This window comes from Bactrocera neohumeralis, chromosome 5 (genome assembly GCF_024586455.1).
Source record: "Bactrocera neohumeralis isolate Rockhampton chromosome 5, APGP_CSIRO_Bneo_wtdbg2-racon-allhic-juicebox.fasta_v2, whole genome shotgun sequence".
Classification (NCBI taxonomy): domain Eukaryota; kingdom Metazoa; phylum Arthropoda; class Insecta; order Diptera; family Tephritidae; genus Bactrocera; species Bactrocera neohumeralis.
Genome location: NC_065922.1, coordinates 35,847,889 through 35,861,641, shown reverse-complemented (window position 1 = coordinate 35,861,641; position 13,753 = coordinate 35,847,889). Strand labels below are relative to the sequence as shown.

Below are 13,753 nucleotides of genomic sequence, written 5' to 3'. Positions count from 1 at the left end.
AAAACACGTATTACGACATAAAATTTCCCCTAAGACAATTGTAGCCTCGAGAAGGAGTTAAAAAAAAAACATTTTTAATAGGGATCACACAGCAGGGATCAAAAACCAACGCATCTTTCAGCTCACTTGGAAAATATCCATCCAAATCCAGTTTTTACAAATGGCCTTAAACTATTCCGGAATGAACTTTCACATGCTTTTGCATATTTCTCCATTCAAACCATCAAAAATAAGAAACCGTTTGGATCTCACCAGGTCCAAAGCGTATCCGGGGTTAAATACGGTTAGAAGGGAGTTATATACAGTTGGAAGGCCGAAAAAGCAAATTTTTCCAAAAATGTGTACACATATGTATTATGGTATCTTTTCAACTGTATTTTAAGGCTTAGTATTAGTAAAACTATTTATTTGGAAAGGACTTACAGCTGATGGACGGGCAGGTATGGCTTGTGCTTGTGCCCCCTGTACCTTCGTCCTAGGAAAAAACGCCGCTTATAGAACACCGTTATACTCTTCTCCACCCAAAATTTCCACAATTCTTCTATAACCTTAACAAACATATTCTCGTATTCCCTTTTTTGACAACCAGATTGTCGAATGTGATGAAACTTTCACCTCAAACGCTTATGTAAGGCGACATCGCCGCCATGGCTCTGCTCGTTGGGAGGAAAGATCCGCCAGAACCACCCTTAAGGGTATCCACCCCTCAAAGATGGGCATTCTCTCACTGTTATAGGCAATGCCTCGTGCTTTGTGGCAAGTTCCATGAGCTTCTTCTATGTGGAAACCTCAAAGTTTTTCGCCCCGAATATTACCGCACTAACCAACATCGCCCCCCTTGTTTTCACGAACAGAGTCTCCTTTGTTCTCCCCCATTCCTTACCCCGCTACACTTTTTGTTCTCTTCTACATTTTTAGCACCGACGTTTTTTATTGTCACGCCCGCCCCGCTTCCACTTTGACATGGTTTCACCAACAATGGTGAATCCGAACGAGTTTTTCTTCGTAACGGGGACCTCAGAGATCGCCCCACTCCATCAACGTCCGAATATGATTCCACCGTGATCTTTGTAGGCTCCGGGTGTTCACTACCTGCGAGAAGCTTTGCTCCTCTCCTCCGTAGTGGAGACATTTTGTTCTACACCTAATGTTACCGACACTCGCGATCGCGTACCTGGACCAAATGAAGCATAAAAAAGTCTCGATCGCTAACTGCAATAGCAGTACCAATAAATCACGCCCGATACTGCTAACCAAGCGCTCTTCCGGGAAAATATGCATAAAAGTTTGTTATAATAACTAACCATTTTTAACTTTGACATTGTCTTTACTGGCAATGGCCTTGAAACTAATTACAAAACAGGCAATAACACTGTCTATACTTGCCTATACCAAATACTAAAAAACTAAACTCTGAAAAATCGCTTATACAGTGCAACGATGCCCGCCCACGTCCGTTCATGTTAAGATTCTACAAATATTTCTGGTATAGACAAGACAAGAATATTTAATCCTGGTTGAGTGTGTAACAAAAAAGGTGGTTAGGGACGATGTTAGCTTTATTAAACTGGAACTGTCCTTCTGCGCTACCAATATCAAGCTAGAGCTAAGATGGTTGAAACTTGTTCCAGAAAATGTCACTGAATAGTTCAAGACATGTGGTCGATTAACCCTTAGGTAGACTACTTGAAAATGTATTTAATATTACACTTATTGAAGGGTGCATCTGGCGTGACAGTTGAAAAAACATCTACTTATGGCTATTCAAAAAAAAAAAATACTATATCGATAAATTTTCTGGGTATATTCATATATGATTCAAGGATACACACTGAAATTTACGAAAAAAAAAATGAAATATTGTTTGAGTTATATGTGAGCTAAAAAAAGGGCATCCACTGCTACAGTGATTCCGGTCCTCTCCGTGGATAAAACCTAAAAATACCAAGAAAGGTAGGCCTAAGTTTGGTCGCAACTGAACATTTTATACTCTTCCAGTTTGCAGGAATCGAAGACAGGGAAATGTCTTTAGGTATAAAATGCCAACCAGAGGATCGGAAGCAATTTTATATATAGATATACTCCGACATATTCGGCATAAAGTTTGTTTGAACTGTATTTATTTTTGCCAATACCGCATACTATTAACATGACACATACTAAAAAAAAAGTTCCCTGGGTTTAATTAAGATACCTCGCATACAATCATATGGAGCAAAGTCAGCCGTATATTTGAAAATCATGATATTAGTTATATGAGAGCTAGAGAAGTCAAGGTTTCGCACAATTTTATCTATTTTAGGCACAAAGATACACTGTTTCTTCATTTTTATTGAGATAGTCCCCATATTGGCCGATATATGCGGTATAAAGTCAACGGGAAGTTTTTATATTAGGTATATGGGGTCACAGGGAAGTATGGACCCGATTCAGCCCATTTTTGATCCACATACATATGATTATCAGGAAAGGATTTTCTCTGAATTTGAATACATTCGCCGATACTTTCGGTTAAAAATCAACTACAGATACTGAGGTTCACATATTCGGGACCTAAGGGCTTGAAGAGTTTTGGTTGGATTCGGACAATTTTTGTACATAAGAATATTTTATAGAAATTATTATTATCCCGTTACATTAAACGCTTCTTGATTTGTGTATTGGAAAGTAAAAGAATCAAATTGAATTTAAAATTTTGTTATTTGGGAAGTAAATGTGGTTTTAGTCCAATTTCGCCTATTTCCGCACTGTAACAAAGGAATGCCAAATACTAAATTTAGTTGAAATCGGTCAGGCGGGTCTCGAGATATGGGATTTTACCTAAAAGTGGGAGGCTCCCATTAAGCTCTCTGATACCATATCGGGTGTACAATTGCACGTCTCTAACGTGTTTAGTCAAAGAATGATCGCACTTTTAGTAGTTTTTAACTGCACCGTTATATGGGGAGTGGACAGAGTTATCATTTGCAGCGCTATCAAGGCATCTCGGAAGGGACTCTCCGGAATAGCCTTGAGAGCCGAGGTGCATGCTGCTTGAAAGTCCGGGGGGCCACATCTTGGCTGTACGACGGCTGCGGAAGCGTTAGGATGCCGTGTCCTTGGTTAGGTAGCAAGAAAGCGGCAACTTCCAATGGGCTGTGATCTCTTGTCGGACCCGATTGAGCCTTCGTTTGCATCTCTAGAGGTCTTCCATGTAAAACTTGGCGATGACGGTTTGTCCAGGAGGAACAAATTCATGGTGGACGATGTCTTTGATGTCAGAACAGACAATGAGTATCGTTTTCATTTCGGATTTCCTCATTCTTCCGGTCTTCATCAGCGACCTCTTCCCGGCCCTCCAAAAAGGCTTGGTGCCACCGAAACACAGCACTTCTTGCTAAAGCAACTTCTTAGTAAGCCTGCTCATATCAAACGTCTCTGTCGCAGGTTTCACACAGAATTTAATAGCGTACCTCTGCTCTAATGAACGCTGTATTTTCTGTTTGCACCTCTTACAAAAACACGTCGCGCGAAAAAGTTTGTCTTGACTCTCCAGGTGCTCGAAGACAACTGACCAGCCGCTCGTTTGTTAACTAGGAACGCCCTCTACCGAATCCAGTCGGTGCGCGCACGTTCCGAAGTACAGCCGCGGCGGAAGAAAATCAGTCTTAGTAGGGTTTGTCCGGAACCCGGTACATTTACTTATTAGAAAGCGGGACCACAGCAATCTTTTTAAAAAAAAAATTGTCCACAGGTGCCCCTTATTATTGCAATGCCTTGTGTCACATTTCAATTCTTATTGTGCTGTATACATTTTCGATTAATGGCGTTTTGGGGGTGTGGCAGTGGTCCGATTACGTCCATAAACGAATCTTTTCTTTCTTTTTTGCCATGGAATACGCTTACCAACTACTTTCATTAATATATCACAATTTTTATTCAAGTTGCAGCTTACACGGACGGACAGACAGAAGGTCGGTCGGGACGGTTTTTCACATTCGAATGCCTTCTTCTCTGCGACATCTTTTAATAGATCAATTGAAAAGTCCGCCGCCATAACCATGCCAACCGGCTGTGGCGTCTTTCCACGCTTTGGCACAGATCATGTACAGTTCACTGGGATGAGGGTCGATTAGACTTCGGACACACATGTTGACGCAAAAACTCTGGTTTCTTACGCTAGAACATCTCCAAACACTATTCCGAATCATCTACTCGTCCTTGATTTTGGATAAAAGTAAGCTCGTGCAGTATCTTTTTTGCATAGAGGTTTCTTACACCCTAATATTCGTGAATGATAGGATGTGCGAGTTCAGTTGATATCTCTAGATTTAGAGTGCCTGCTATCTCCAACAACTTCACTTTACGTTCAACCAAACATTTTTTGTGGTTTTTTTGATATTTTCTTTTATGTTTTCGTCGGTAACAACCTCTTTTGGGCGTCCACTGCGTTCACGGACTGCGGTGCTCATTTCACCACCACTTCACTTAGCATAGCAATCCTTGACGGTTGCTTTTCTTGGGGCAGTGTCCGGAAACTCGTTACTGTGCCAAGTTTTTGCACTTCAACTGTATATTTTCCTTCAAAAAGCAATAATTTATCAAAATATGATATTATATAATTCACAAACTAATGATCCGACAGCTGTTAAATTTAATTCTATTAGCGCCATCTATATATGAGGCCGGGGACTTTTCAATAGACATGTTAGAATCTTGAATCTTAGTATGAGTGGTTGTAAACACCGATTTTCGACAAAATCAAACTACTTAGACTTCCCTGAAACAATTTTAGTGCTTCTGTTCACAGATTTCTTTAAGATATTTCAAGATCTAATAAGATTATTTTGGAACGAACTCAAAGAGTTAGTTAGAAAACCACAAAGAATGCACGTACAATTAAGTGCTTGAAAAGAAATATTGCTAACAATAAATAATACAAAATAAATACATGAACTAACAACAATAAGAAAGATAATTACACAAGCATCAAGTTTGAATTAACGAAATGTATGAAAGCATGCATGTCAGCACAGTGCAATCGGCGCTGATTTTGCTTATTTGGTGAGCTGAGCTACAATTCACCATACTTACAAATAAGCAGCCACACGCAAGTTCGCAGACATGGTGAAAAACGCGCAAACAGCAAGCTGGCGCCTAAAAGTAGACTACAACAAAGGAAGGGAAGTGCTATTTTTGATATTTTGAACTCGTGCAAACGTCAGGGTACACTTGCTCACCCAATGCGTTATACAGAAGTAGGAATTTTTGTTGTTACTACCAATTAAGTATGCTTGTGTTGGTGCCGTGGCAGTTGAGTTGTTGAACTTGAGTCACTCCGTGACTTACTGCCGTTACTTGCGAGTACTTCAGTGCCGATTCTCACTCAAGCGGCGGTCTCCTGCGCCTGTGAGCTGTTCGGTGTGTTGGGTCTGTGTGCGCGAGTGTATGCGTGTGAGCCTGCTCGTGTAAGAGCTTTTCATTCGCATTTCCCTACACATCTTTCAGTCGTATTTTCAAACGCCAAACATACGCAACGTAGCGCGGTTGATTCGGTGCCGTTAAAACGATTCACTTTGTTACATTTTGCAGCGAGCAAGCAAAGGACATAAGGACAGTTCATTTTATGAAGTGAGATAACAGTGTTTGTGTGTAGGTGTGTGTGCGCATGCTGCGGCCAATAATGGAGGCATAAGCAAAAGTGTTATTAAAATTTGTAATTTATATAAAAATTACTAAAATAAATATTTTTTTGTGGCAACTGTGTGTGTTACACGTTTGTGTGTGTGGCAAGTAAAAATATTTCCATATATTATAAATGCAGGTGTGCGTGTGTAAAATGCCACATGCAGCTGTTGACAGTTGCTCAGGCAGCCAAAAATAAAATTAAGTGCCTACCAATAAAGCTGTTCATGGCAATAAACTTGATTTTCATGTTTTTCTATATTTTTAGTTACAAAATTTAAACTCGAACAGTTAAAGTGTTCATGCCTCATATAAGTTTAATATGGACAATCACGAATTTTGTGTATTTTATTTATTATTTATTTCGATTTCTTGCGCCGCATTGCCACCCGCTGGTCATAAATGTAAATTGTGGCGCTGTTAGTCTGCCTAGCATATATATTTATATATGTATTTATGCGCGCCATGTGATTTTAAGGACACGCTACGCACGCTAGCGCCAAGTGATGGGCATGTCATGTGTATGTGTGTGTGTGTGTAGCATGTTTGCGTGCCTTGCGTGTGCGTTTATTTGTGGCTAGCATTGGCAAGTCATAAAATATACGCCTCCTGGCTATCTGTAAGCGTGTGAAAGTGTGCAGTTAGTTGGGCTTTGCGTCCTTTTCGGTTTGTTTCATTTTTTCCTTGCTACATTTTCGTTTCGCTTTTCCGCTTGAACTGTAAGCGCCGTTACTTTTTCTGACAATTTATGAAATTTGACCCAAATTTTTTGCCACTTGGCATTTGCCATTTGTGCTTTTTACGTTCCATTTTTGGACAGCCCCTTCGCTGCCCACCGCACGCCGAAGCGCTGAGTTAGTGGTTTGTTGAGATATTTCATGAGCGAAGCTGATTGGGGTGAGAATGCCTCAAAACATCCATAAAAATTAATTAATAATCGAAAAAATAAACTAAAAATAAATCGGAAAAATAAAAAAAAATTCCACACAACTGAAAAAGTCCACGAAATCGCATTTTAATAAAAAAAAATGTAAATGAGAAATAAACTTTTTCTTCAAAAAATTTAAACAACGAAAAAAATTGTGAAAAATAATCCGCTTACAAAAATGCACTCTACCGCACAGTGACAACAACCAAAAGTATTCATGTACATAACGGTAATGCCGTAAAGGCTTTGCCCCAAAAATAACAAAGCGCGCTAAGCATAACAAACCGTAAAACAACAAGACCCTTGCAGCGAGCGCTTGTTAACAGTGTCAGCGGTCCTTTGGCCACATAGTCTGCATAGCGTTATACAACAACAACAGCCATGGAGATTATGTAAACAAAGTGTGCATTTGTTTTTGCCATGTTCGGCATATTTACGCTAGCCGCCAAGCGGGCACAAAAAGCCTGCTCACCTTGCCACCGCCCCTCGCACGCGGCACGCTGCATGCCGCGCATACCAACAAAGTTTGCGGCACAAATGCTGCAGTGTTACAGAAAATTACTCAAAGTGTTTTGGTTTTGTAAATTTTTTTTTTAATTAAAATAATAAAAATAAACAAAATAGTAAATAAATAGAATCTATACAAATATTTAATATTTCACCATTTATTTACTCTAATTAATTATATTTTTTCAATATTCAGCCTGCAGCTGCGCCTGATTTCTTCTGGCAGCCCAAAACTTTTGCGCTTTGTTTAAAACAGAAAAAAAAGCAACAAAAATATAAAAGTAAAAACCAAATAATAAACAAGGAAAGAAAAACGCATAATCCGCTTTCATGCAAATCGAATAAAAGTTACCAGCTTAAAGGCTTATGAGCCGCCTGTGACAAAATCAGTGAAAAACAAATTGTTGTTATTATTGTTGTCACCATTTTGTGGATTTTGGTACAAAATAAATTTCATAGAAAAAGTGCACAAATAACGCCGTAAACTGTACGTGGAATTAAATTGAACAACATGTCGACATGGTGAGTACTTTCACTACCTTAAAGTTTTGGCAAAAATTAACCAAAAATCTGGTAAAAAATATTTAATTCATTTTCAACAAAATGTATACAATTATACTAATTTAAAAGTTTTATAACAACTCAGAATTACAACAAAGTCTTTCGTAGGAAGTTCACTTACAATGAACTGAAAATCGTTTATTTTAAATATACTAATTTTTATATCCTGAACAGGTGAAAATCCATAACTCAGTACCTGCTCAACCGATTTCAAGCAAATTCGCTAGATAATATTATCCTGCTTTTCCTACATTACAGCGCGAAAATGCAGGAAATTAGACAAAACCACGCCTATTCACCATATAACTGTTGCACTTTTAAAACAAATGAGAGAATGGTGTTGCTTAGTTCTCAAAATCATCAATTTTAGGCTCTCACACTAACTATGCCTCTGAATATGACGCCACTCTCTTTCCTGTACCACGATTATAAGTCATTGACTATTTTTAATTATTTTTTTTAATCGCAATACTAAATTTTAAATTTCATCTGATTCTTTCATTTTCCGGTATACAAATCAAGAAGTAATTAATATAACGGCATACAACTCTCTAATTGTGCCTTTGAGTTGTGCCACCTTATGTTCAAAAATTGTCGAAATCGGATCAAAACAATTGAAGCCTCTAGGTACCAAATATGTGGAACCAGTTCTTGCTGCGAACTTTTTACCGAAAATATCGGTCAATCTGTTAAATATATTATTGAAATTTGAATTGAATTTTGCTCGGCTTTCATCTTTGCAAGTTGTGTGAGTATAAAATGTTCGGTTACACCCGAAATTAGCGCTTCCTTAGATGTTCTATCTGATAATAAGCAAAAAAAAGAAAATTTTAAGGCGGAGCACAGTGGCACCGCTCCATACATTTCTTGGAAAAAAATAGAAGGAGTGGTCGTACAACAATGAAACTTTGCAGAAACACTTCTCTGGACTAAATTAAGAAATTTTGAAAAAATCTTGGAAAACCGCCCACTGCCACACCCACCTCCCATATAACTGCAATTGCCAAAATTTGTATTTTTGGACCTAGGGACTTGAAATTCGGGACACTTCTTAACTGAGTTCTCCTGATGAAAAAAAATTCAACTTAACGCAAAGTGACGTTATTTATATGAACCTTTCCTTGATAAAAATCCAATATAATATGCAATGTTTTAATTGAATATGTGAGTGTGTTATATGTAATGCATATCTTTAACAATGGGATCTAGTTCTAAGGAAATTTTGTTCGAATGACGCCTTAAGCTACTTATGTAAGGATCCGAAGTTATAGAAGTCTGTTGAAGACATCAGTATTTTGAAATTAAAATGATGTTACTAAAAGGGACGGAATTGGCGGTTGTTTTTTTTTTTTAATTGAAAGTACAGACTCGGAACTTTCATTTTTTATAGCAAGGCAAAGCACATAAAGTTTTTTTCCATCAAAAAATGAAAAGTTGATATTTTTTAGTATAATTTTTGAAAAATTATAAAAATTAGCTTACTTTGCCAATTTCAATAATTTTTTTTTTATAAACAAGCAGGTGCTATATTTTCACTAAAAAAATAAAAGGAAAGCCATAGCTATAAACTTACACACACAAAAAATACTTTATTTGGACAATAATTTTAATCTGATTTTATTGAATAACTTTCCGTCGACTTCTGTTTTTTTTTTTTTTAACTATAAAATATCACTTTTTATAAAAAAACTTGTTGAATTTTTCTTATCCAAATATTTCTTTACAAAACAAAATCATTAAAGTTTTGAAATTGGAAAGTGGAAAAATCCTATTTTTTCCGCCGAAATGCCACTGTGCGGAGGACCAATGAGAGCTGATATTTGGAGATTTTTTTCTGGGTGTCTAAGAACCTATCCTTCAGAATACCAAGCGAAAAAAATTTTCGTGTTTTTACTCATCTTACTATTCACTATCTTTTATGTATACATGCTGTGTGAATAAATATTTTAATGGATATTCTTTACTATAACGGTAAATCTGTATGAAGGAAAGCGAGTTGGAATCATTTTACTTTCTCCTCTATTGCCCGATTTTTGCCAAACTGAGATTGAAATATCTCGGTAGACAAATCTTTGAAGAATTTAGCAAAAAGGCTGAATTTTGACGTCTTAATAAATTTGTGGTGAGCTCAATACGCTTGGTCAATCTATGAGATGATACACTTCTAGAAGTTGTTGGGTAACATAAAGGACAAATATTTGTCCAAAAAGAGATTCAACGGTTTTGGTAACCTTATCTATCGGGTGATTTTTTAAGAGCTTGATAACTTTTTTTTTAAAAAAAACGCATAAAATTTGCAAAATCTCATCGGTTCTTTATTTGAAACGTTAGATTGGTTCATGACATTTACTTTTTGAAGATAATTTCATTTAAATGTTGACCGCGGCTGCGTATTAGGTGGTCCATTCGGAAAGTCCAATTTTGGGCACGTCGAATTTTCAGTGAATGGGCACTAGAAAAGTTGGCAGAAAATCCGCTTTTTTATCGACAAATTTTGTTCAGCGATGAGGCTCATTTCTGGTTGAATGGCTACGTAAATAAGCAAAATTGCCGCATTTGGGGTGAAGAGCAACCAGAAGCCGTTCAAGAAATGCCCATGCATCCCGAAAAATGCACTGTTTGGTGTGGTTTGTACGCTGGTGGAATCATTGGACCGTATTTTTTCAAAGATGCAGTTGGACGCAACGTTACGGTGAATGGCGAGCGCTATCGTTCGAAGAACTGAACTTGGTTGACATGTGGTTTCAACAAGATGGCGCTACATGCCACACAGCTTGCGATTCTATGGCCATTTTGAGGGAAAACTTGGAGAACAATTATCTCAAGAAAACCCGTAAGTTGGCCACCAAGATCATGCGATTTAACGCCTTTAGACTATTTTTTGTTACGTCAAGTCTAAAGTCTACAGAAATAAGCCAGCAACTATTCCAGCTTTGACCATTTCCGAAGAAATTTGCTATTCCGGCCGAAATGCTCGAAAAAGTTGCCCAAAATTGACTTTCCGAATGGACCACCCAAGACGCAGCCGCGGTCAACATTTAAATGAAATGATCTTCAAAAAGTAAATGTCATGAACCAATCTAACGTTTCAAATAAAGAACCGATGAGATTTTGCAAATTTTATGCGTTTTTTTTAAAAAAAAAAGTTATCAAGCTCTTAAAAAATCACCCGATAGATGGCAAACTTTGAAAATCATCAATTTTTTTTAAATTAAGCTAAAAATCCTGCCTTGCAGGGATATTGTTTCCTTTGACCATGTGTACCGGTATGAAAGGAACCCTTTTTGTGAAAATGAAATAATAATTTTAAATGGGAAAGTAAAAAAATTGTTTGTTTAACGGTTGCGAGGTTATCGAATATATTTTACAGATGTCATGCCAACCAACAAAACCAACAACAGAAAAAATTAAGGCTCCTTCACATCAAATGTTCTCCACAAACACTTTTGTATCTTAACGCTCCCCTGGGATGTAAATAAGATCATTTTACAGTAAACCACAAATTCGATAGGTTAGTTTTTTGGCTCATCTTAATATACACATATGTACATATATCCAAAAAAAAAAAAATTAGTTTATATTTGGTTTATTTATCGTATATAAGTATAGTTATACATATATGCATATATATGTATATTCATATGAAAATCTTTCAAAGCCATATAAAGGTTTTCAATCAAAATTTTAGTTATTAAACATTTTGGTATATTTAGAGATCCATTGAGAAACTTTCTTTTAAGAGAATCAAATTAAAAACACTTTAGTGTTGAGCTAATTAGTTGTAGAGACCAAAACCATATCGTTGGCTTATTCTGACTATGGTTGATTGATTTGTTGAAAAGGAAAGTAAATACAAGGTGCCCCCCTGGTGGCGCCATCTATTTGTCGATTAGTGCGTTAGAATGTGCTATCTTTATCGATTGTCCAGTGAGAATTTCATGACATTTCATAGATTGGAAGTGAAGTTATTGCGTTTTAAGTATCAGTTGTGTTATCGGTGCAAAAATGAGCTTCAAAAATTGCTCAGAATCCAACATTTGAAGGACATCATTAAACCGATTATTTGACCAAAAATCACATTTTAACTATTACCCACTCCACGTATTCACCTGATATGGCACTTCTGCGACTTCTTCCTTTTCGGAAAAATGTATTTGCCCATGAAATGAAAGCGTTATGCAGACGTAGAAGCCATTCAAAAGGCTTGCACCGGCATACTGGCGGCCATACCGGCCAACGAGCTAAAACACTCGTTCGACATGCTTTAGGACCGTGCAAAAAGCTGTATTGAAGCAGAAGGAGACTATTTTGAATAAAATAAATTTATTTTGTCGAAAAACCATTAGTTCTGGTTTTTTTAAGTCTTGTTTACTTTGGAATACTCCTTCTAATGTATAATCTGCAATGTAAGGGAATCTCCAGCTTGGTCTAGGGTGTTGCTTTTCTTTGTTTTCCGAAAGAGTTTTAAAAAAAACTGGGCTGTTGGTCGGCATTAAACTCTTCAGGATGTTAATTTTATTGGTAGGTAGCTTAACACAGTAATAATCTGTATACTGTTTATTTCTTCATACATATTAATTTCTTGCAGAGAATCGTAAAAGAGTAGAAGACCCCAGTTGTTAAAATAGATTATGTGATATTTTATAAACATGAGTGAAAATATATTAATTACTTTAAATAGATTATTCAAACCTTAATACACAACGTAAATGATGGAAGGCAAAATATGGTATCAAAAATAAAATATTTCGACATACATAATAAAAGATGTAGCTCTTTCTGTCGTTAGCTGCTTATAAAAATATTTCAAAACTTATATTAAATGAAACATTGACAATTTTAGTGCAAATTTAAGCAACACACTAGTAAAAATAATACACAGCATCAAGTAAAATTTACTTTCTGAGCTCTAACTTGTTCACAAATGATCTTCTTCAAGGACTTAATAGCACCCTTTTGTTTCATCTATTAAACTCAAGAAGTGTCCAATAGTCAGCTAAAAGCAGTTAGGATAGGATGCTGATAATACATTCTTATTATTGAAACAACGCCGATTGGCTTTCACCATGTAAATATCTTCTTAAATTGAAAAATATGCAAACTACAAATTCATTTTACACATCAAATTTTCAATATTACTGGCACAGATATTAGGCATTTCATCAATACCTTTACACTGATTATATTCGGCCATTAGTTTTGGTTTATTCGCAGCATTTCAAGATCCTTTTTAGTTAATTTAAGAAATTTAAAGCACTTACTTTTTTAACCTGGTTTTATTCTTGTTCATAATTGGCTTTACAGATTTGAGAAAATGTGGATTTTTGAGTTTTTCTAACTTGTTGATGTTTTATAAGTTATTTCATGATGCCAATCCCCCAGCAACCCTGGCAAAAAATGGCTTAGTCGATTTTCACAAGCTTCTCTTGAAGCAAAACTTTCATCAGAAAAACCATTCGCCGTAGACAGGAAGAAGCAGTAATAACTTAATGTCAGATTTGAGCTACATATAATGTGGTTGCATAAGAACCTGCCAACCGTGCTACCTGAGCTGTTGGCAAGCCAGTATAGACGTGTGTGGCCCGACATTGCTCTAACGAAACACAACTCCTACTATAACACCCAGAAGGAAACGGCGGAAATCCCATAAAATAAATATATAAATGATCAGCACGTTGAACTGACTCATAACCTCTGCCGTCTATCTGTCTAAATATACATATGTATATACACTCAGTTTTTGAGAAATCGATCCAAAATTTTGCACCTGTCCTTTTTTCACCAAGAAGTTGCTCATTTGTCGTAATGACCGATATCAGACCATTATAGCATATAGCTGCCGAACAAAACGAACAATCAAAATGAAGTGCTTGTATGGAAAATTTTTTTATTTCAAGAGATGTCTTCACGAAATTTAACTTGGATCATTATTTAAGGCAATCAAGTAATCTCTGAAGAAATTGTTCAGATTGGAGCACTATAGCATATAGCTGCCATACAAGCCGAACAATCGTAATGAATTCCGTTTAAGAACTTATGAAGGTATTATAGCTTCAGTGCAACCGAAGTTAATATCTTTTCTTGTTAATTTTA

General features: G+C 36.6%; 1 protein-coding gene and 1 long non-coding RNA gene across 13 annotated transcripts in view; one reads left to right on the top strand and one right to left on the bottom strand.

Moving 5' to 3' along the window:
* Positions 1-13,753, bottom strand: part of LOC126759875 (uncharacterized) — a 565,378-nt gene that overhangs the window by 145,437 nt on the left and 406,188 nt on the right. The window lies entirely within an intron of this gene.
* LOC126759867 (frequenin-1) overlaps positions 5,480-13,753 on the top strand; it is a 107,280-nt gene continuing 99,006 nt past the window's right edge. For 2 of the 6 annotated variants that reach the window (XR_007667095.1, XM_050475035.1), the window contains exons 1-2: positions 5,480-5,695; positions 7,296-7,621. The gene's annotated coding sequence lies outside the window, so the exon portion shown is untranslated. The remainder of the gene's footprint in view (positions 5,696-7,295; positions 7,622-13,753) is intronic. The other 4 variants (XM_050475036.1, XM_050475039.1, XM_050475037.1 and 1 more) reach the window with 4 other exon arrangements.